This window comes from Neofelis nebulosa, chromosome X, assembly GCF_028018385.1.
Source record: "Neofelis nebulosa isolate mNeoNeb1 chromosome X, mNeoNeb1.pri, whole genome shotgun sequence".
Lineage (NCBI taxonomy): Eukaryota > Metazoa > Chordata > Mammalia > Carnivora > Felidae > Neofelis > Neofelis nebulosa.
The window spans coordinates 39,642,525-39,667,097 of record NC_080800.1 but is presented as its reverse complement, the minus strand read 5'-3'; the positions used below and the strand labels follow the sequence as shown (position 1 = coordinate 39,667,097).

Genomic DNA, 24,573 nt, shown 5'->3' with positions numbered 1-24,573 from the left:
AACAAATTCAAAAAGACCAAAGTCATAACATGTGCTTTTTCTGACTACAATGCTATGAAACTAGAAATCAACCTCAAGAAAAAATCTGGAAAGCACATAAATATGGAGGTTAAATAATATGCTGCTAAACAATGAATGGGTCAATTGAGAAAGCAAAGACAAAATAAAAAAAATACATGGAGACAAATGAAAATGAAAACACAATGGTCCAAAATCTTTGAGATACAGCAAAAACTGTTCTAAGAGGGAAGTTTATACGATACAGGCCTACCTCAAGAAGCAAGAAAAATCCAAAAACTAAACAACCTAACTACATCTAAAGGCACTAAAAAATGAACAACAAACAAAACCCAAAACCAGTAAAAGGAAAGGAATAAGATTAGTAATCTTATTAACAACAAGATCAATAGTCTTATTAATAACAAGATCAATAATTGCATTAATAAGATTAACATTATTAATATATTCTGTTATTGTATTATATATTATATTTTTAGTAATATAATATTGTTATTAATGAGATCAGAGCAAAAATAAACAAAATAGAAACTAAAAAAACACTAGAACAGATCAGTGAAACCAGGAGTTGGTTCTTTGAAAAGATCAACAAAATCAATAAACTTTTAGCTAGACTCATCAAAAAGAGAAAGAGAGAGGGCTCAAATAAATAAAATCAGAAATGGAAGGGGATAATACCAACTGCCAACACATAAATACAAAAGATTGTAAGAGAACAGTATGAAAAATTATATGCCAACAAATTAGACAACCTAGAAGAAATGGATAAATTCCTGGAAACATATGACCTCCCAAAATCAAATCAGGAAGAAACAGAATAGACTTATTACCAGCAATAAAATGGAATCGGTAATCAAAAACTCTTATCAAACAAAAGTCCGGGGCCAGACAGCTTCACAGATGAATTCTACCAAACATTTAAAGAAGAGTTAATACCTATTATTCTCAAACTTCTCCAAAAAACAGAAGAGGAAGAAAAACTTCCAAATTCATTCTATGAGGCCAGCATTACCCTGAATCTAAAACCAGATAAGGACACTACAAAAAAAGAGAACTACAGGCCATTATGCCTGTTGAACATAGATGCAATGCTCCCCAACAAAAAATTAGCAAACAATGCAAGGATACATTAAAAACATTATTCACCGTGATCAAGTGGGATTTACCTCTGGGATGCGAGGGTGGTTCAATATTCACAAGTCAATCAGGGTGTTACATCATATCAATAAAATAAGGGATAAAAAACATATGATCATTTCAATAGGTGCAGAAAAAGCATTTGACAAAGTACAACATCCATTCATGCTAAAAACCCTCACCAACGTAGGATTAGAAGGAACATAACTCAATATATTAAAGGCCATAGGTGCAAAACCCACAGCTAACATCATACTCAATGGCGAAAAACTGAGAATGCTTCCCCAAAGGTCAGGAATAAGACAGGAATGTCCACTCTCATCCTTATTGTTTAGCATAGTACTGGAAGTCCTAGCCACAGCAATCTGACAAGACGAAGGAATAAAAGGCATCCAAATCGGTAAGGAAGAAGTAATACTTTCACTACTTGTAGACAACATAATACTATCTAGAGAGAAGCCCAAAGACTCCACCAAAAAAACTACTAGAACTGAGAAATTTATTTAGTAAGGTTGCCAGATACAAAATCGGTATACATAAAGCCATGGCATTTTTATATGCAAATAATGAAGCAACAGAAAAATAAGTTAAGAATGGGATCCTATTTGCAATTGCACCAAATACAATAAAATACCTAGGAAAACACTTAACTAAAGAGGTGAAAGACCTGTTTCTGAAAACATTAATGGAAGATATCGAAGGCAACACAAACAAGCGGAAAGATATTCCACGCTCATAGGTTGGAAGAACAAACATCGTTAAAATGTCCTTACTACCCGAAGAAAGCTACAGATTTAATGCAATCCCTGTTAAAATACCAACATTTTTCGCAAAACTAGAACCAACAACCCTAAAATTTATATGGAACCACAGAAGACTCTGAATAGCCCAAGCAATCTTGAAAAAGCAAAGCAAAGGTGGAGGTATCCCATTTCCAGATATCAAGTTCTACTACATAGATGTAGTAATCAAAAGAGTAGGGTACTGGCACTAATATAGGCACGTAGATCAATGGAATAAAATAGAAAACCCAGAAATAAACCCATGTTTGTATGGTCAACTTTGGGGTGCCTGGGTGGCTCAGTCAGTTAAGCATCCAACTTCGGCTCAGGTCATGATCTCACAGTTCGTGAGTTGGAGCCCTGCGTTGGGCTCTGTGCTGACAGCTCAGAGCCTGGACCCTGCTTCCGATTCTGTCTCCCTCTTTCTCTGCCCCTCCCCTGCTCATGCTCTGTCTCCCTCTCAAAAATAAATAAACTTTAAAAAACATTATATGGTCAACTAATCTTTGACAAAGCAGGAAAGAATATCCAGTGGGAAAAAGATATCCTCTTCAACCAATGGTGTTGGGAGAACTAGACAGCAACAGGCAAAAGAATGAAACTGGACCACTTTCTTACACCATACACAAAAATAAATTCAAAATGGGTTAAAGACCTAAATGTGAGACCCCAAAATATAAAACTCCTAGAAGGGAGCACAGGCAGTAATTTCTCCAACATCAGATGGAGTGACTTTTTTCTAAATATATCTTCTGAGGCAAGGGAATCAAAAGCAAAAATATACCATCGGGACTACATCAAAATAAGAAGCATCTGCATAGCAAAGGAAACAATCAACAAAACTAAAAGACAACCTACAGATTGGGGGAGGATATTTGCAAGTGACATACTGATAATGTGTTAGTATACAAAATATAGTCCTTTTCTGGTTGTGGCCCTATTTGGTGAGGAGCTCTTGTCTATGTTTGTAGCCATGCAGTCCAAGGGTCCTCTGCAGTCCATGCAGGTGTTCAGATGCAAAAAGATGGCCAGAGCCGTGGTGCACTGCAAATAGGGCAACGGCCTCATCAGGGTGAACAGTTGGCCCCTGGGGATGATCCAGTCACACACACTGCGATACAGGCTACTGGAACCTTTTCTGCTTCTAGGCAAGGAGAGATTTGCTGGGGTGAACATCCAAGTCCAAGTGAAGGGTGATGGTCACGAGGCCCAGATTTATGCTATCTGCTAGTCCATCTCCAAAGCCCTGGTGGCCTATTGTCAGAAATATGTGGATGAGGCTTCCAAGAAAGAGATCAAAGACATCCTCATCCAGTACGACCAGACCCTGCTGGTAGCTGATCTCTGGAACTGCGAATCCAAAAAGGTTGGTGGTCCTGGTGCTCATACCAGAAATCCTACCAATCAGTGTTCACCTTTATAATAAACAATTGCCAAGGGGAAAAAATATACACAACTCATATATATGCCCAAAAAACGAATAATCCAATTAGAAAATGGGCAGCAGACATGAACAGGCACTTCTCCAAAGAATAAGCATAGATGTCCAACAGACATATGAAAAGATGCTCAATATCACTTATCATCAGGGAAATGTAAATTAAAACTACAATGAGATATCGTCTCATACCTGTCAGAATGGCTAAAATCAAAAATACAAGAAACAGCGATTTTAACCGAAAAATACAAAAACACGATTTCATGCGCCCTGCATTTATAGCAGCATTATTTATAATCCCAAATTATGGAAACTTCACAAGCATCTGTCAATTGATGGATGCATAGAGAAGATGTGGTGTATGTATAGGAATATTATCCAGCCATCGAAAAGAATGAAATCTTGCCATTTGCAGCGACACGGATGGAGTTACAGAGTATTGTGCTAAGCAGAATAAGCTAGTCAGGGAAAGACAAATACCATATGATTTCACTCCTATGTGGGATTTAAGAAACAAAACAAAGACAAAAAGGAGACAAACCAAAAAACGGACTCTTAACTAAAAAGAAGAAACAGACAGATACCAGACAGAGGGGAGGAGGGTGGGGCATGGGTGACATGGGTAAAGCTGATTAAGAGTTCACTTATGATTGATGAGTGTCGAGCAACGTACGGAATTGTTGCATCACTATATTGTACCCCTGACGCCAACGTGATGCTGTATGTTAACTACACTGGACTTAAAAAAACTTACAAAAAATATGTGTATTTAAAAAACGTACAGTGGCAAAATATACATAACGTAAAATTTTGGCCATTTTTAAGGGTCTGGGGCATTAGGTGCATTCGTGCTGCTGGGCAACCATCACCACCATCAATCTCTAGAACCTTTTCATCTTTGGGTGTGGTATGTTCATATCATGCTGTTTCATCCTTTCTATCTTTAAAAAGAGATTTTTAAAGCAAGAATACGTGTTAAATTTTATTAGACGCCTTTTCGCGTTTATGAAGAAAATGATAAAATTTTACTGGTTTGACCTCTTAATGTAATGAGTTGTTTTAGTGAATTTCCTAATGTTGAATGATCCTCAGGTTCCTGGAATTAACCGCTCCTGGTCTGGGTGCGCTATCCTTGTAATGTGTTGTTTTCTTCTAATTAGGTTTAAGATAAAAATTAGCCTTAGTCAATTTGGCTTATGATTTTCCCCTTTTGCTCATCACGTGCTTTTACATGGTAGAAATGACAGAGCTTGCTGGTCGATTGGATGTGGGGATTGAGGGTAAAAAAGGAATTAGATGAAACCCAGCTTTATGGCGAGCTAGGGGGGTGTGGGTACCTTTCATTGAACTGGGGAAACCTAGGAGTGGGAGGCGCAGACTGGGTTCAAATCAAGGGTGAGCCTCCAAGGGAGTGCCAGGGAGGGGCTTATTAGGATCACCTTGTGAGCACGTTCATAGCTTTTTTTTGTTAAGTTATTTTTTTTTTACTTCAAGAGAGAGAGCACGTGTGCATGGGGGTGGGGAGAAAGAGCAGAGAGAGAGGGAGAGAGAGAGAGAGAGGGAGAGAGAATTCCAAGTAGGGTCTACACCATCAGCCTAGAGCCTGACGTGGGGCTCGAAGCCATGGACTGTGACATCATGACCTGAGCTGAAATCACGAGTCAGATGCTTAACCCACTGAGCCACCCAGGCGCCCCATGAGCACTTTCAATAGGCAGGCAGGCTGACGTTAAAGTAGGTTGTAAACCTTCTGTTCAACAGAGCAGGCTGTTTATTGCCTATCCCTCCCGAGACCACGTTAAGACGATAATAAAAGCATAAAATAAAAAATACATTAGCCAGTAAGAGAGAGACCAGGAGCAGCCAGTCATGTGTGGTAGGGGTGAGGGAATATCTGTTCCTGAGGGATTCCAGTAAGTGTCAGGGAGAGGAAAGCAACTTGAAGGGCCTCCTAGCCTAGAATACATGCAGTGGCGGGCTACAGCCAAGGATAGAGCCCTGCCTGGAGAGCTGGGGAGACACAAGGTCAGAATAGAAGTGAAAACAAGAAGTGTTGGCTCCCCACCCCCCTCACACCTGCACACGGGACGCCCAGCAGCCAGGCATCTGCTTAGTATCTAAGCAAAAGGAACAACAATAACAACGGCAATGATAATAATTCAATGAGACATGAAAAATTGGTGGGTTGCATTCCAAATCTATTTAAGAAATGGTCTGGGGAGAAGCAGGGCAGGTGGGGGCAGGAGCGGCATTGGCTCCCAAGTGCCAGGAGGATGACTTCTAGCGTGTAAGGGTCCCCTAGACAATAGTGTTTTCACTATAAGTGGATGAAACTCAGCCAGTCAACAAGACCTATCCAAGTACACATAGTCCTTAATCTGGTTTTCTAGTGCCTTACTCTTCCATGTGATCACAAAATTACTTAACTTAATTAATTAATTAATTAATTAAATGTCTATCTATCTTTTAATGTTTATTTACTTTTGAGAGAGAAAGAGACGGAGTGCGAGCAGGGGAGGGGCAGGGAAAGAGGGAGACACAGAATCTGAAGCAGGCTCCAGGCTCCGAGCTATCAGCTATCAGCACAGAGCCCGATGTGGGGCTTGAACTCGAAAGCCATGAGATCATGACCTGAGCCCAAGTCTCTTAACCAACTTGAGCCACCCAGGCGTCCCTTTACCAGATATTTGAAAAGAGCTTGCAGGGGCGCCTGGTCGGGAGTTGGTTGAGCTCCCAACTCTTGATTTCGGCTCTGGTCACCATCCCGTGGTTGTAAGATCGAGCCCCTAGTCGGGCTCCACACAGAGTCTGGAGCTGGTGTAAGATTCTCTCTGTCTCCCTCTGCCCCTCTCCCATGCTCTCACTCTCTCTAAAAAAATATAAATAAATAAATAAATAAATAAATAAATAAATATTTTGAAAAGAGCTTGCAACATGGAAAGGAAAGAAAAACCAAAACCAACCAAACCAAAACAAAACCAAAACCAAAACGAATGAAGGTACTAAAAATATGTTCTAACCACATTTGAAAGGAAGATGCGAGGGTGGTGTGTGTGTGTGTGTGTGTGTGTGTGTGTGTGTGAATGTGAGCTAAATTCTCAACTGTCATGCTGGTTAGTGGACAGACCATGTCTTAAAATGATACATAAAGAAATAGTGGTATAAGCAGATATTTAGAGATACGGAGACAAACTTCAAAAGATAATCAAAGAGTCAAATGCGGAATAAGTAACATTAGAGCACCAGGGGAAGGGTGAGAGAAGCCGTTCCAGAGCATTTGACGTTTTAATTGCTAACCTTGAAAAATATAACTGTCCATTCTACCAGGAAAAATGGATTTATCCAGGACTAGAGAATTACAATTAAGGAAGCGTAAGCTATGGCAAAGCCATTAGCAAGTTGGGAGAACAAAGGAGAGGAAACCTCTTTTCTAGAAGGGGCAGTTGGGAAGGGCTGTTATAAACAAAAAGTCCACTGGAGTAAACTGGAGTGGCTTTTCATTGGCTGAGTTGTGGCAGTCTCCCATTGGCTGGGCTGTTGTTGGGCAAGGAGAAATTCTTCTTTCCTCCTGCTAGGGTCGAAAAGTATAGGCTTATTCCTGCTGAGAATACAAGGTGCTCTCTTCACGTTGGGGTCTGCAATTGACCACAAGTGGCAGGGCACGAGAGTTCCCCCTTCTGGCCTCCAAACTCCATTTTAGTGAGGTTTACCCTTCATCAGTTTTTACATAACCATGTGCAAATTGCACTTCAATAAAAGACATAAAAAGTATTTTAAGAAACAAAAGCAGGCTGTCCGTGGAATGTGTGCAAATGGAGGGGAGGAGCACCGTCCGGAACACATACGCAGAAATCAAGGATGTATGCAGAATCATCCCCAGATGATTCTGATCTGAGTCTCTCCCTTCTGCTCTCAATGCTACAGCACTGTAGCCCCAGAGCTCCAGACAGATGCTGGTCTCTTCCCTGGGGTCATTGTGAAACAGACTTCTAACAGATACTAAACTCCCTGAAGTCAAGTTCATACCAACTGCCACGTCCTCCCAGCATAAAAGTATAAATAGTTGGAGGGCGTTGACTTAGGTTTGAGAAGGTCTCATCAGTAGGTGTTGGTGTCTATACTCCTGGCTAAATTTATAAAAATCAAGTGATCCTGTGCTCCTAGGTGGCTCGGTCGGATGGGCCCCTTAAAACAGGATTCTCGCACGGAGAGTCGTGACGCGAGGCTTTTCTTTCCGGGAAGCAACTTTATTTGTGCTGGCACGGCTCAGTTGGGTTCGTACCCGAGGAACTGACCCCTAACGCCATGTGGCGTAGTTTTTTTTACATATTTTCTATTTCTTTGTCTCCCATATATGGTAACACACACAAACATGCAGCCTGATTAAGTGGCCTCACGTTACAAGGTCGTGAGGGATGTTGTCACCTACACATATAGCCAGGTTGCCTTGAGGGGTTTTTTTTGTTTTTGTTTTTGTTTGGTTTTCTCTCCTCAGGGAGGGGACCCTACCACAAGCTGACTCTTGATTTCGGTTCAGGTCATGGTCTCAAGATCGAAAGACTTAGCCCTGAGTCCAGCTTGGCGTTGAGTGTGGAGCCTGCTTGGGATTCTCTCTCTCCCTCTCTCTCTCTGCCCCTCCCCCACTTGCATGGGCGCATGTGCACTCGCTGGCTCTCGCACTCTCTCTCAAAATAAGTTAAGTAAACATTAAAAAAAATTTTTTTTAAATCAAGAGACCCTGGAATGGGAGAGAGGACGCAATGGGGGGAAAAACGCACAAATAAAAATTTTTAACTGTCCCTAATACTAGGTTACAGTTGCAAAGAGCTGGGACCGAAACAGGAAGGAAAGTGCTCTTTCTGGAATTTTACTTGCTGTTCCTAACCCCCAAATGCTCTTCCACAAGGTCCGGCTGTTTCCTTGTTTACTTGGGCCTCAGCTTAAATGTCATTTCGTTCATTCATCCAGCATACTGGTTAGTGAGAAGCTTGAGGAGCTGGGTGGCTCTAGCTGGCTGAAAAACTTAGGAGACACCACAACGCCCGTACTCGCAGGCACTAGCGTGAGAGAAATTGCAAATAAGTAGATAAATCAGCCCAGGTTGGGTTGTCTGGGAAGCTGGCTGAGATGTATCAAAGGCGAAGCTAAGCCCGAGGTGAAATTAACATTGGCTCCCCATTCACAAACTTTCGGCAGGGGAACCCATCTGCTGTCATTTCCGTTTCAGCCTGACTTACCGGGGGGTCAGTGTGTTTTATAGAATGAAAAGAGGAAATGCCGAGACGGTCTCTGATTGGAAAGTGTTCTATTATGGTGGGATTTGGGGAAGCGGGGAGACTTTCTAATAGATCCCCAGGTACGTTTGGCCAGTCCCTGGTTAGAGCCGTCTGGGACTGTTTCAAAAGAGGAAGAATTGCTCGATGTTAAGGGCAAAAGACCTTTCTACGGCTTGCTGTTGCCTGGAACAAGTGGGGGTCCATGGAGGGATTTTTGCAAGGACACTGTCATAATGGTGTTTATGGGAGGTACTGACGGAGGGGAGGTGGCTACCATGCCAGGCGGTCTCTCGAATGAAGGTTAGAAGGCAGACTGGTCATTAGGAGAGCCCTTGCCATCAATAACCTGTGAGAGGTTGGGTGAGCAAGTAGGCATGGGCAGAGGAAGAAGATGAGCTAACATGAGGCCCGTTAAAGACCTCAGGCAACCCTCTGGGGCTCTGTAGAGCTAGAATCTTCCTTCAGAGGTGTCCTGAGGGGAAAGAGAAGACCGGCTTTCTATCCTCCAGCAATCATCAGTCCTTGGAAGTGACAAGATCAAGTTGCGCCTTATTTATCTACTTGGTTTTTTTACTGTTTTAATTCTTCTGGTGTTACCTCTTTATCTGCAAATGTGGAACAGGTTTTGCGTACTACTCTGAGTAAGACAGGCTGTGATTGGAAAAGTTGTGGTTTTGTTTTTTTTTAATGTTTATTTATTTATTTTTGAGACAGAGAGAGTGGGGCAGAGAGACAGGGAGAGAGAATCTCAAGCAGCTGTCAGCTTGGAGCCCACCTTGGGGCTCGATCCCACATGCATGGGATCGTGACCTGAGCCGAAATCAAGAGTGAGATGCTCAACTGACTGAGCCACCCAGGCAGCCCTGGAAAGTTTCGAGCAAGGAAGTGCCTTAATCTTGCAGGGACATGCTCTTACACACTTTGCAAGGATCACTTTGGCCGCAGTGTAGACAATTACCTGTAGGAGTGCAAGGATAGAAATAGGAGACTATTGAAAAACTAGCTCAGGGGCACCTGGGTGGCTCAGTCGGTTAAGCGACAGACTTCAGCTCAGGTCATGATCTCACGGTTTGTGAATTCGAGCCCTGCGTCCGGCTCTGCACTGACAGCTCAGAGCCTGGAGCCCATTTCAGATTCTGTGTCTCCCTCTCTCTCTGCCTCTCCCCTGCTCACGCTCTGTCTCTCTTTCCTTCAAAAATAAATAAACATTTAAAAAAATTAAAAAAAAAAAACTAGCCCAAAGGATGGGGCACCTGGGTTGGTTAAGCCTCCGACTCTTGATTTTGGCTCAGGTCATGATCTCATGGTTCTGAGATTGAGTTCTGCATTGGGCTCTGCACGGACAGCGTGGAGCCTGCTTGGGATTCTTGGGATTGGCCCTTCTCTTGAAATGTATCCAGAATCACTTGTCTCCTTATTACCTTCTCTGCTCCCACCCTGATTTATGCCCATCATTGTTTCCTTTGGGCTGGTTATTTTTTAAATGTTTATTTATTTATTTTGAGAGAGAGAGAGAGAGGGAATGAGCAGGGGAGGGGCAGAGAGAGACAGGGAGACAGAGAAGTAGGCTCTGTGCTGACAGCAGACAGCCCAACGTGGGGCTCTAACTCACCAATCCCGAGATCATGACCTGAGCAGAAGTCAGACGCTTAACCAACTGAGCCACCCAGGTGCCCTTTGTTTTTCTTTTAATATATCTTACCATGTTTCCATCCTATGTGATTATACCTCCTATGGTTATTCATATATTTGGCAAGTGGGAGTTCTAGTAAGTTGTTTTGATTCTTTCTTTTGATGCTTTCCCAGCAGTCTTTGATAGCTTCCTCACTTTCTAATATGACAGGATATTCCAAGCATCTCTTGTATATTTCCTACCTCAAAAGTGAAATTGACCATTTCTTTTTTTTTTTTTTTTTTTTTTTTTTAAATTTTTTTTTCAACGTTTTTTATTTATTTTTGGGACAGACAGAGACAGAGCATGAACGGGGGAGGGGCAGAGAGAGAGGGAGACACAGAATCCGAAGCAGGCTCCAGGCTCTGAGCCGTCAGCACAGAGCCCGACGCGGGGCTCGAACTCACGGAGCGCGAGATCGTGACCTGGCTGAAGTCGGACGCTTAACCGACTGCGCCACCCAGGCGCCCCTGAAATTGACCATTTCTTCAAGACGTCTGTTCTTTTTTACTGTGAAATGGGCATTCAGTGCTACTGGATTGGTCATTGTTTCCAGGCCTCTTCAATGTCAGAGCTTGGAAATAGATTTTTTTTTTCTATAAAGATAAAATACATTATAAGCTCATACATAGTACTTCTAATTTAAATTCAGAACTGCAGGGTTTTACTTAACGTCTTTCAACCTGTATTCAACCTGTACCTCTATTTATTATCTCATACCCAAAATTTTGGTTCCCAATTTCACCAACATATTATATGAAACTGTCTCAGAATATCAACACCAACACTATTATTAACATGATTGCTGAAAGGAGTTAAGATGTTTTTGGATTTCCTTTTGCCTTTAGAGTATAACCCATTAGGAGTATACAGACAAATTACTGTATTTAAAAGTAACTTGAAATAATTATTCTCTGTGTGGTTTTTCTGCCAATTTGGTAGACAATTTGGTTCATTTGTTTCATGTAATTTTGGGGTTTTCAGGATTGGGTTTTGAACATTTCATTGCGTTTTCTAATTTTTGTAAAATAGGTGGTTTCAAAATCAAATATACATGACGATGTATTCAGAGAGGTCTAGCTTCGACCTTTGTCCCTCCCACCCTGTTACCTTTGTTTCCCATTTGGTAATATTTTAAAAAATGTTTTTGTTTATCCTTCTGTTAAAAAATGTAAACAAATGCCTGTTGGGAGATAATTCTCCGTGGTTCTCTCAGGCTCTGCACATCTTGTGAACAGAGTCACTGATGGCTTTTATTCTGGACTGTCTTTTCAAGGGTGTTTATAAGAGCTAATAGCCTTGGAAGACAGAGATAGATCTTCCTTCGGAACATAGGGCAGGATTACAGCCAGCTATAAAGTATACAGGTTCCCTAAATTCAAGGTTCCTTTCCTGTCATGTAACCCTCTTCACGTTACCCTTTAGGAATTGGAGCTTGGGAACCTGGCTCAAATGCCAATACCCTGATTAATGCTATTCCCGTGAGTAATACATTCTTGTGTCTTTTCTTTGCGATCAGAGTTTTGAGCCAAGAAGTGCCTTGATTTTACAGGGACATGGCCTTCCACACTTAAAAAGGATCGCTCCGATTGCAATGTAGACAATCGCCTACCTGTAGGGATGAAAGGATGGAAATAGGAGGTAGTTGCAAAACTAGTCCAAAGGAAACAAAGATGGGCACAGCCCAGGGTGGGGGCAGAGAAGGTAACGAGGAGAGGATGAAGTCTGGAGACATTTGACCCTCCTGAATTTCAGATATTAGAAGTGTCAAAGTCAAACCACAAAAACATGTTTTAAAAGTTGTTTTAAGTTTGATGTTTATCAGTTTGTTCAATAGGTCTGAAATAGCATCAAAAGAGATGCATTCAGAAATCTTCTTTCCAACCTTGTTCCACAGTCATCCAATCCCCTCTACAAAGGCCATCAGAGGTACAAGTTAGTCAAACTGTCAAAAGAAATGGAACTACCAAGACACAAGATTCGTGTATCTTCTACCAGAATCCATGAAACTATGGCAAGCTAACTTGTTAGACTGCAAGCAGGATAAAATACAAAATCTTGACAACACGCGTACCTGTTTGTATTCTACCCTACCCATTTCTGAGACAAATGTTAGTGTCCTATACATATTTTGCTCATTTAAGGATAAACTACAGAAAATCTTTAAAATCAGGGAACTGGATGGGATCCAGGCGGTGAACGGAGACCAGAAAGAAGTCCAAGGATGAGCTCTGGGGCATTCTAACGTTTGGAGGTTGGAAAGATGAAAGAAAACCATTGCACGAGACTGAGAAGAAGCAGCTAGTAAGATAGAAAGGGAATCAGAATGAGGGATGGCCCGGGGGTGCCTGGGTGGCTCAGTCGGTTGAGCATCCGACTTCGGCTCAGGTCACGATCTCACAGCTCGTGAGGTTGAGCCCCGCGTCGGGCTCTGTGCTGCCAGCTCAGAGCCTGGAGCCTGCTTCGGATTCTGTGTCCCCCTCTCTTTGCCCCTAACCCACTCACATTCTGTCTCTGTCTCCCTCAAAAATAAATAAACATTTAAAAAAAAAAAAGAAAAAGAAAGAGGGATGGCCCAGAGACCGGAGTCTTTTTTGGCCAACGATCCTGAAGAACTCTAAAGTAGCACTCCACCTCCCACTGTAGCATTTGTACCTATCTGAAATGGTTTATTTAACTTCCACATCAGATCATTTATCCTATGAGATCACAGACTTGTCTAAAAGGGTTACCACTGCATCCTCAACAACTAAGTCAGGCCTGAGTGTCTTTTCTGAAGCCCGGGGAAGGACAAAATGTGTGTGCGCATGTGTGTGCCTGTGTATGTGGGTGTTTTTTTTTTTTTTTTTTTTTCAACGTTTTTTAAATTTATTTTTGGGACAGAGAGAGACAGAGAATGAACGGGGGAGGGGCAGAGAGAGAGGGAGACACAGAATTGGAAACAGGCTCCAGGCTCCGAGCCATCAGCCCAGAGCCTGACGCGGGGCTCGAACTCACGGACCGCGAGATCGTGACCTGGCTGAAGTCGGACGCTTAACCGACTGCGCCACCCAGGCGCCCCTATGTGGGTGTTTTAAGGATGAAAAGACAAAGGGTAATCCAAGTAAGTATAGACACCCACGTGCCTGGGGAAATATCAGAACGGATTATGAACCAATCGGTTTTCCAGCATTTCAGGGAGCAGAAATCAGTGTGCGGCTAGCAGCACGATCGCACGGGGAGCCAGTGTGCCAGACTGATTCTGTTTTCTGCTGAGTTCTATGTCATGCGGATCCTTGGGGAGGGAGTAGATGTAATCTACTCAGACTTCATTAAGGCTTACGTGTCCTCCAGCATGCTTTTCTAATCAACAACCTAGACTGGTAAGGTCTATATCTACTGTGTCCAAGAAGACTTTTTTGCTTGCCAACAGTGTAGCCAGGACCCAATCTTATTTATTACTACCCTTTAGAGCTAGGAGCCGCCTGGGGAGAGAGCGAGGTAAAAAACGATGGGCTTCTATGGAAAAGGGAAGCACACAAAGCCAAGGGGAGGAAAGGTATCATAATACTTTGGCCCAGATATTATTTATCATTTATGCACAGGAAAACATTGAGTTCTCCCCATATGGTACTTGACAGGTACAAGGGATGACCTTGGCCTAGCTGCAGGGCTTTGATAGCAGAGCTGATCTGGTTTAATAAATGAATACACTTTCTGAGCAAGGGATGTGTGGTTTTTTTTTTTTTAACTTATAGTACCTTTGAAAGTTCTTTTATTTTTTTCTGATGAAATATAATTAAAGGAAATTAAAAGGAAAAAATTACACGAAAAGGCAGAGAATAGTAAGAGGCAATATAGCATAGTGTCTAAAACAGCCAGGAACTTTGGTGCTAGACGATACCAGATTCAAATTCAGGCTCTGTTACTTGATAGAACCATACGATCCTTATCTTGCTTGAGCCTCAGGTTCTGCAACAATAAAATGGGGCTAAAAACACTTAATTTGTAGGGTTTTTGTAAAGATCAAAGAATCTTAGGGTGTGGTGGGGTTTTTTTTGTTTGTTTGTTTGTCTTTTCACTTCAGATTACATGAGAGACTGGATAGTCCAGTAAAACTTTCCATAATAAGGCATCTAGAAAATACAGGCTCCCTAGAAAGTAAAGGAAATCCCCAGAAGTCGAAAAGGAACAGAAAACAGAAACCAAAGTGATGGCAAGCCCAAACGCCACACATAGTTGCCATTATTAGGAACCCAGAACTGTGGTTTTTAATGCCTGCATAGAGACACAAGATAGAGGCCTTGGGCCCACACCACGAGGGTATTAGAACCACAAATTCCCATGAAGTCAGGACCCACTAAGAACTCTAACATCGTGAAATGACAGGCCAGAAAAGCAATCCACTTTCAGCAAGGGGAGAAAATGAGTCTAATCTGTCTCAATTTCCCTTCTAGGTAGGGAAAAATATTTCCCCTGAAAATTTATAACTATAAGCCTGTCTTCAGACGTGCTTAGAATTCAAGTTGATATCACATGAAAAGTCTAAGGGATTTAATTTAAATTTAATTTAAAATGGTCCTGGGTTCAGTGATTGATAGAAGACTATGGAAATTGTCTCTGGAGGAATCTGGCCCTCAAACCAGATTCCTCGGGATTTCCACCAAGTTCATCCATGTAGAAGCCAATATACAACGAGAAAACAGTTGAAGAGGGGCGCCTGGGTGGCTCAGTCGGTTGAGCGTCCGACTTCGGCTCAGGTCGTGATCTCACCGTCCATGAGTTCGAGGCCCGCGTCGGGCTCTGTGCTGACCGCTCGGGGCCTGGAGCCTGTTTCGGATTCTGTGTCTCCCTCTCTCTCTGCCCCTCTCCCGCTCATGCTCTGTCTCTCTCTCAAAAATGAATAAAGGTTTAAAAAATAATAATAATAAAACAGTTGAAGAAACAAGGCTGTGTAGAGTCAGGCAGAAACAAAAACAACAGAATTGAAACTTCTGGAATTTCAGATATTAGGTGTGTCAAATTCAGACTATAAAATTAGTATGTTTAAAAAGTTGCTGTCAGTGTAATTCCATCAAGTTATGCAATAGGTCTGAAATGGCACCAAAAGACAGAAACGTATGGACAGAAAATAGGAGAGGACAAGAGATGTGGAGGATTTGATGAGGTAATTGAATATACATTTAAATGAATATTCTGAAGGAGAGGACAGAGAAAACAAGGGAAAAGTCGTTTTCAAATCCATAATGGTGGAGAATTTTCTAGAAGTGTTGAAACACGCGAAACTTCCGGTTGAAGAATTATAATGAGCTCTGAGAGCACTGATGAAACATGTATTCTTAGATGTGCGATAGTAAAACCGAAGAACACCAAAGACAAGGAGAAAAAGTTTTAAAGCAATTCGCAAGAAAAATAAAGGACGGCTGAAAAATGGAAAGCAAGAAAATTGGCAACAGATTTAATCAACAGCAAAAATAAAACCAGAAAATAGTGGCTTATACCTTTAAAGTGGGTAAACAAGGGGTGCCTGTGTGGTACAGTTTGTTAAGTGTCCAACTCCTGATTTCAGCTCAGGCCCTGATCTCAGGGTCATGAGATCGAGCCCTGCATTGGGAAACATGCTGAGTGTGAGGTCTGCTTAAGAGCCTTTCTCTCTCTCTCTCTCTCTGGCCCTCCCTCCCTTGCTCTTGCATGCACCTGCTCTCTCTCTCTCTCTCTCTCTCTCTCAAAAAATAAAATAAAAAAATAAATATATTTAGAATATATTTTTAAATTATAAAAAGCAAGTAGCCCAGCCATCTGTATACTATTATTTCATTGTTGTAAGCAAAAACACATATGCGTGTAAATTAAAATCATATAGAAGAATGCACAAGAATCTCTTAACCGTGCTTATACCTTGGTCTGGAATCACAGGGTAGAGACTAAATGGAGGAATTTGACTTTGAAATGTATACTCCTCAAGTATTTTTCTCCTTCTCCTTTTTATTTTTAAAATTTTTATTTTAGACACAGAGAGAGAGAGAGCATGAGTGGGTGAGAGGAGCAGAGGGAGAAAGAGAGGATCTCAAGCAAGCTCCACACTCAGCACAGACCCTGACGCGGGGCTCAGTCCCATGACCCTGGGGCCGTGACCTGAGCCGAAATCAAGAGTCAGATGCTCAACTGACTGAGCCACCCCGGTGCCCCTCTTCTTCTTCTTTTCCTAATTAAGACAACGTTTTTAGAGAATTATCTCTCAAGAGCAAAGGGAAAGTAAAGATATTTCCAGATAAAGAAGGACTCAGAGTTTGCTACCATACGTTCTTCGGAAAGAAAGACCCTATAATGAAGGTCCAAAATATAAAAATGAATGATAAATAGATGGGTAAAAATGAAGGGAGGAAACTAAATGCGTATTGACTCTGTGAAAAATAATACTAATGTTCAATTTGGGTCACAAAATTTAAAATAGAACAAAATAAGTTAAAAATTGATAATACGCAGGACAGGAGATGGCTTATGGACTTAGAATGTTCTAAATTCCGTGTATTGTCAGGAGAAAGAAAGAGATATTGAATAATATTAGACTTTAAGTTAAGTATGCATGTATGCCAACATTTGAGTTTTTGTATAACTATAGAAATAATAGGGGGGCGCCTGGGTGGCTCAGGGGGTCCGACTTCGGCTCAGGTCATGATCTCACGGTTTGCTTGTTCGAGCCCCACGCCGGGTTCTGTGCTGACAGCTCAGTGCCTGGAGCCAGCTTCTGATTCTGTGTCTCCCTCTCTCTCTCTGCCCCTCCCCCGCTTGCTCTCTGTCTCTGTCTCTCTCAAAAGTAAATAAAAACATTAAAAAATAAAAAAAGAAATAATAGAAATAGAACGCATAATTACAGAAGAGGAAAAATAAATTTTAAAAACTTAACCCTAAATAAGACAGGAAAAGAGACAAAAATAGAAAGAGTGAGAAAAACAGAAGGCATAAATAAGATGGCAGAAATTATTGCGGATGCATCAGCAATCACAGTAAATATAAATGGGCTACATTTGTTAATTGAGTGTCAGAATAAAAAAAATAAAATCCAGGTTTGTGCGATGTGCCGACATCACACAATGCTTCAGAAAGATTGAAAAGAATAGGTCAGGAAAGATATTTGGGTAGCAAACACTAACTAAAATAAGTGTATGATTATATTAAATATCAGGCAAAAATAGATTTTATGATGTGACAGAGATAGCTAGCTATCCATTTGAAACCTCTACCTTTTGGGGCGCCTGGGCGGCTCAGCCGGTGAAGCATCCGACTTTGGCTCAGGTCATGATTTCATGGCTCACGAGTTTAAGCGCCTCATCGGGCTCTGTGTTGTGTCTCCCTCTCTCTCTTCCCCTCCCCTGCTCGTGCTCTGTCTCTCTGTCTCTCTCTCTCAAAAACAAACAAACATTAAAAAAATAATAAAAAATCGATCTCTTCCTTTTATATGGAGTTATAGCTGGGAGTGGCTGAACCATCCGTGGTTAAATTTCCAAGTCCTCCTTTCACCTATGAGTTGATGAGCGGAGTTGATGCTTGCTGAGCACAGGTCTCTGCGTATACTGGCATAAAATTTACATGCAAATTTCCTTGTTTGTGTTATTATAAACAGAATTTACCCTGAATCTCACCACCCAGGAAAGAAGTGTTATTGTACTTCTTATTAGGTGCCCCTACACACATTACTGTGTAACCATAAAACAAAGTTGGGATCTCATCGTATACACAGACTTGTCCAGATTCCTCATTCAACTCTATGCTCTTATTTCTCTTCCATGTTGTCAAGTACTCCCCTTAAGCATGACTTTCAAACTTGCCACAGAAGTCTGTAACTCAGCACAGGACGCCGGGAAGCCCTTAATAAATGTTGGCAGTAAATGAAGAGAAGGAGCGTGAGGACGATACGGAAGGAAATGGCGTATGTCGCGCCGTTCACCCACGCACTCTTCTGGCACTCGTGGTAATGAATAGCCCTCCCTATATCTTTGTCTAATATCTCGGATCATTTCCTAAGGATAAATTGCTAGAGGTAGACTTATGGGGTCCAAGAATGCAAGTCTGTTTAAGATTCTTGATGCAGATCGTCAAATTGATGTCCAACGAGATCGCACCGGTTTATAATCCTGGCAACTGCCTTGTACAATGGGGATCATTAATCCCATGTGACAAATCAGATAACCGAGGCTCAGAGAAGATGAAGAAACTTGTTTCAAGGCACTACTAAGGCTGGACTTCGAATCCAACTACAAAGTTATTATTCCATTTCATTTCTGACTTTTTTGGGGGCTTCGTTTCCCCCCCGCCCCCAAAATGTACGTCAAAGCTCCAGAACTGCTGGCTTGGATTCTTTAAAAATGTCCGTGTCATAAAAGAGCAAAAAACAAACAAGGAAAAACAACTAGGAACGCTTCCAGATAAAAGGAGACTAACGAGATATGTAGTGTGTGATCCTTTATTAGAAACCAAATTTTTAGGGGCGCCTGGGTGGCTCAGTCCATTAAGTCACCGGCTCTTGGTTTTGGCTCAGGTCATGATCTCACAGTTGGGAAATCGAGCCCCACATCAGGCGCTGTGCTGACAGCTTGGAGCCTGCTTGGGATTCTCTCTCTCCCTCTCTCTCTCCCCCTCCCTCCCCACCCCACACACATGCACTCTTTCTCTCAAAATAAATAATTTTACTTAAAAAAAAATTGAATTAAAAAAAATCTATAAGGGACATTTTGGGGTAAGTTGGGGCAATTTTAAAATAGACTAAATATTAGACAAGAGTATTATACCAATGTTAAATTTTGCCATGTGACAATCATAATGTGGTTCTATAGGAGAATATCTTTAATCTTTTTATTTATTTATTAGTTTATTTTTTATTTATGAGAGAGAAGGAGAAACCATAAGCAGAGGAGGGGCAGAGAGAGAGGGAGAATCCCAAGCAGGCTCCACACTGTCAGCGCAGAGTCTGACTTGGGGCTTGATCCCACGAACTGTGACATCACGACCTGAGCCGAAATCAAGAGTCAGACGCTTAATCCACTGAGCCACCCAGGCGCCCCAAGAATGTCCTTATTTTTTAAAAATGCACCTTGAAATACTAGAATTGAAATGTCATGTGTGCAACGAACTCTCAAATGGTTCGGAAAAAGAAAGGAAGAGAACAAGAAATGGGGAAAAAAGAAAGAAAAAACATACAGTGAGAGGAGCGGAGGGAGAAAATAAATGTGCTACGTTGGGTGAATCTTGGTGAAGAGTATATGGGAGTTAATTTTACCATTCTCGAAACTTTCCTGAAGGTTCGAAATTTTACAAGATAATATGCTGCTGATAAAAACGGAATACCAAAACGTGGCATTGGTACTAGGTCTGTAAAATGATTTCTGGGGTGCCTGAGTAACTCACTCAGTTAAGTGACCGACTTCAGCTCAGGTCATGATCTCGCAGTCCGTGAGTTCGAGCCCCGTGTCAGGCTCTGTGCAGACAGCTCAGAGCCTGGAGCCTGCTTCCGATTCTGGGTCTCCCTCTCTCTCTGCCCCTCCCCTGCTTGTGCTCTGTCTCTTTCTCTCTCTCAAAAATAAATAAACATTAAAAAAAAAAAAGACTTCTAAGGCCATAAAGACTTTGCACAGGTTTCCTTTCTTTAAAGTATTTGAAAAAAAAAAAATGCTTTAGACTCAAGGGGCCGTAAAGAATTTCCCCCACAGAGTTGATTTTTAGGCTGTTGAATAATTGCTGCTGATTTCGTTTGCATGAAAGGGACCACAGGTCCCTACATTTTGTAGTTTAGTCCTGTGATTATTGTTGTCTTGGTGATTAACAATCTCTTACATAATCAGACCTAGATTTTGTGTGTCTTCTGTCTCCATCCCAGGAGGCAATTGCAACGCGTCCCTCAGGGGATCATGGGTGTGCGCGCGAGGCAGTGAGAAAGGATAGCATTTTTTCCCTATATCTTCACTCTTTTTCTTTTTATTGGCTAGCTGTATCTGTCATAAATAGGCTGAGGGAAAATTAAAGTCTTAAGGTGTCCTGTATTTTTCTGACGCACAGTCCTTTTCAACCTAAAACACATTATCTAAACTGTGCACATTCATTGGCAACAATTGAGAGACAGCCTTGGTAATAGAAAATTCTATTCACAACTGTATAAATGTATACATCGTGTTTGCCTTTTTGAGGCAGACACTATTGTAAAATATACTATTAAAAGAAGACCTATTTAGAAATGAAATGGCATTGCCTTTCCTCTTATCTAAATAGGCAGAGTTTAATTTTCCAGCGCTAACGTCATATTTCTGCAACGGTAAAACGGTAGTGGGAAAAGAGAGTTGAGTCACCCTAGTCTCTTAATGAAAAGTTTGGGATAAGCTAGTTTCTGGGGAGCTGGCAGTTATGTGTCCATGAATGCATCTTGTGTCTAGGTCAGTAGCCCTTGAAATTGGGGTGTAGACAGCTTGGCTAATGGGTACATTTTAATCCCGTTTGCCTGTTTCTGTCACTCCGGGTGAGGAGTGACTCACTTCCTTGAGGAAGCCCAAATCTAGCAACATCCCCTTGCATGATATTTGTTGGTGAGAAAAACAAGGAGGACATCGATTAGGAATTAACATTAACTTGGGGTGAGATATTTGTGAACAAATTTAACCAAAAGGCTTACACAGCTTAAATTTTCTTTTTTAATGCTTATTTATTTTTGAGACAGAGAGAGACAGAGCATGAACAGGGGAGAGTCAGAGAGAGGGAGACACAGAATCCGAAACAGGCTCCAGGCTCCGAGCTGTCGGCACAGGGCCCAACGCGGGGCTCGAACTCACGGGCCGCGAGATCATGACCTGAGCCGAAGTCGGACGCTTAACCGACTGAGCCACCCAGGCGCCCCAAGGCTTACACAGTTTAATTGAGTTGTGTTAACATTTGCCTGCTTCGGGGCAGGGTATATAATTGGAGTCTCAGAATTGTCACAGCTGGAATATGTTTTTAATGTTTACTTATTATTCTATTTCATTTGAACTTTTTACTTTGAAATAATTTAAACTTACAGGTGAGTTTCGTTTAGAAATAGTATGTAGATCTCAGATTCTCAGGTATGTCCTTTACCCAAATTTACCAGTTGTTAACATTTTACCAAACTTGCTTTATCAGTTTCTCTCTCTTCCTCTCTCTTTGGGTCTCTCTCTATATATAATACATAGTTATAATTCGTTATAACTGCATATAAATATATAAATATATTTATATTAAATATAAGTATATAAAATATAGAATAAATATATATTTAAAAGAATTATAATTAATTATATATAATATATATTATTGTTCTTCTATATATATTTTATTGTTGTTGTTATTATTATTAGTTTTCTAACCCATTTGAGAGTAAACTGCACACCTTATGTCCTTTTAGCCCCTAAATATTTCAATGTGCAAAAAAAAAAAATAAATAAATAAATAAATATTTCAATGTGCATTTCTTTTTTATTTTACTTTATTTTTAATGTTTATTTATTTTTGAGAGAGAGAGAGAGACAGAGCGTGAGTGGGGGAGGAACAGAGTGAGAGGGAGACACAGAATCTGAAACAGGCTCCAGGCTCTGAGCTGTCAGCATAGAGCCCCGAGCAGGGCTTGAACTCACAGACCGCAAGATCGCAACTTGAGCTGAAGTTGGACGCTCAACCGACTGAGCCACCCAGGCGCCCCTCAACGTGCATTTCTTAAAAACAGGGACATTCTCTTTCACAACCATAGTAAAATGACCAAATTCAGAAAATGGAACATACGCAAATTTTGCCAGTTGTCCCAATAACGTCCTTTATACCAAATTTCCTCCCACCTTTGATCCAGAATCCAATTCAGGACCATATTACCCAGTTAGCAGTCATATCCTCTTTAACGTTTTAAAATCCTGGACAATGTCTCTATTTTTCTTTGTCTTTCATGACACTGACGTTTTAAATATGGTACAGGCCAGTCGTTTAGTAGGTATACAAACTTCAATTTAGGTTTGTATATTTCTTGACACTTGGATTTGGGTTGGGCATATTTGCCAGAAATATCAGAGAAGTGGTGTTACATTCTTCTCAGTGCATGAGATCGGGAGGTCAGTTTGTCGCACTGTTGATGATGCAAACTTGAATTACTTGACTAAGAAAGTAGCCTCCATGCTTCTCCACAGTAAAAGTACTATTTTTCCTTTAAAACACGATGTTTTGGGGGCCCCTGGGCGGCTCAGGCAGTTGAGCGTCAACTGTTAATTTCCGCTCAGGTCATGATCCCAGGGTCATGGGATCGAGCCGCCCCCATCAGGCTCCTCGCTGAGTCTGGAGCCTGCGTAAGATTCTGTCTCTGTCTCTCCCTCGGCCTCGCTGACCCCCACTCTTGCTCTTTCTCTCTAAAATAAATAAATAAATGAATAAATAAAATAAGATGTTTTTGAGGCTGCTCCTTCCGTATTTCACACTGGCTAAAGGTAGTAGCAGAGACTGAAAGTAGTACAAAGTCATAAATCTGGTACAAAAACAATAAAGGTAACTATTATTCCAAATAAAATTTGGAAATCTGATCACAGGTTTGGCTGTTGCACACAATCTTAATACAACGTTTCGTTCGTTCACATAAAATTGTATTATATGATTATTTGTCTGAACACTTTAAGTAAGCAACGTATTTAATGTGTTCCAACTTTGTGCCCAGCCTTGTTCTCATTGGGTACGCTTTGAGTTGCAGATAATATAAATGTAGGTCTATTTCAACGGCACCTATATGTTCTATGCTTGTTCTAACATGGCCCACGGGCTAACAGACATTTGTATTTTTCAATAAACATTTAAACAAAGCAACTGAATGCACCTTTCTTAATATCTACCCAAGAAATCTTAAAAGCCAAAGCAAACGTGAGTTTCACCATAATGCCGACACATGGCGCGTCTTAAAAACTACACAGAGCTGAGGAATATGCTTCTATCTATCAGTGCTGAACAAATTGGTATTCCCCAGATGACCTCACGCACATCAGGCAATCATCCAATGATGATAAGCAATTATTAGTAATAACAAAAACAGCTCCGTGGCTCAGGGTGTCCACAGCCCACGGTGCACATCATTAGGGTGTCCCTGATGTATTTCCTTGTGTTTTTGGTTTTTTTCTCTGACTACATCAAAGCTTGGAGCAGAGTATAGTGATTTAAAAAGATAGACACAGTCAATGTATTGATCCCTGAAATGGGCTGCCTGCAGGTCTGTGGTTGCTTTCTCATTTCTGGGAACCCTCTTAACAACTCTGTCTCTTAATTTCTGCCTGGCTTGAACTGCATTTCAACAGGCTCTAACTTTGCCGGAATGGAGAGTAGGAACACTGCCACCTTGGATAATGAGATCGGAATCTTAAGCTTCTCTGTGTTTCGGGACGTCTTAGCAACATGATTTTAAAAGAGCTTTACAAAGTCTCACCCCTTCCACCTACAAAGATGACCATATGTAGAATCCTTGAATTAGAATCTGTATTAACTTTTGCAAGACAACCGATCTTTTCTTCTTCTTCTTTTTTTTAAGTTTATTTATTTATTTTGAGAGAGACAGAGAGAGTGCGACTGGGGGAAAGGCAGAGAGAGAAGGAGAGAGAGAGAGAATCCCAAGCAGGCTCTAGCTGCCAGTGCAGAGCTGGAAGTGGGGCTCGAACCCACGAAGCCGTGAGATCATGACCTGAGCCGAAACCAAGAGTCGGACGCTCAGTCGACTGAGACACCCAGGCGCCCCTCTTCTTTTCTTCTTTGAACATGATTAATGTTAAATGCAAAGCATCCACAACCCTCTGAAGGAATAATTCTAACAGTAAGTAGGGAATTCACATGGCATTGAGCACCATCCCAGCTGGTCTGCAGTAATGCAATAATTATTTGGTTTTGAAGTTTTCTGAACTAATTATGATCTTATCATAATTCATATGACAATATTCCTGGGTTATAGAAAGTTCTATATTTAACCTGATAACTAAGCTTTAAAATGGCTCTTACTTCTCGAGGATAGATTTTCATTTCAGGCCACATATTCATTTCCACTGTTGCCATAACAGATTACCATGATTTGTGCCTTAAAACAAAACCCGTTTAGGGCGCCTGGGTGGCTCAGTCGGGTAAGCTTCCGACTTCGGCTCAGGTCGTGATCTAGCGGTTGGTGAGTTCGGGCCCCACGTCGGGCTCTGTGCTGACAGCTCAGAGCCTGGAGGCTGCTTCGGAGTCTGTGTCTCCCCCTCTCTCTGCCCCTCCCATGCT

At 41.5% G+C, this 24,573-nt stretch overlaps 1 pseudogene; it reads left to right on the top strand.

Moving 5' to 3' along the window:
* The first annotated feature begins 2,895 nt into the window (after positions 1–2,895).
* The window catches only part of LOC131502054 (small ribosomal subunit protein uS9-like), a 35,467-nt pseudogene continuing 13,789 nt past the window's right edge, over positions 2,896–24,573 (top strand).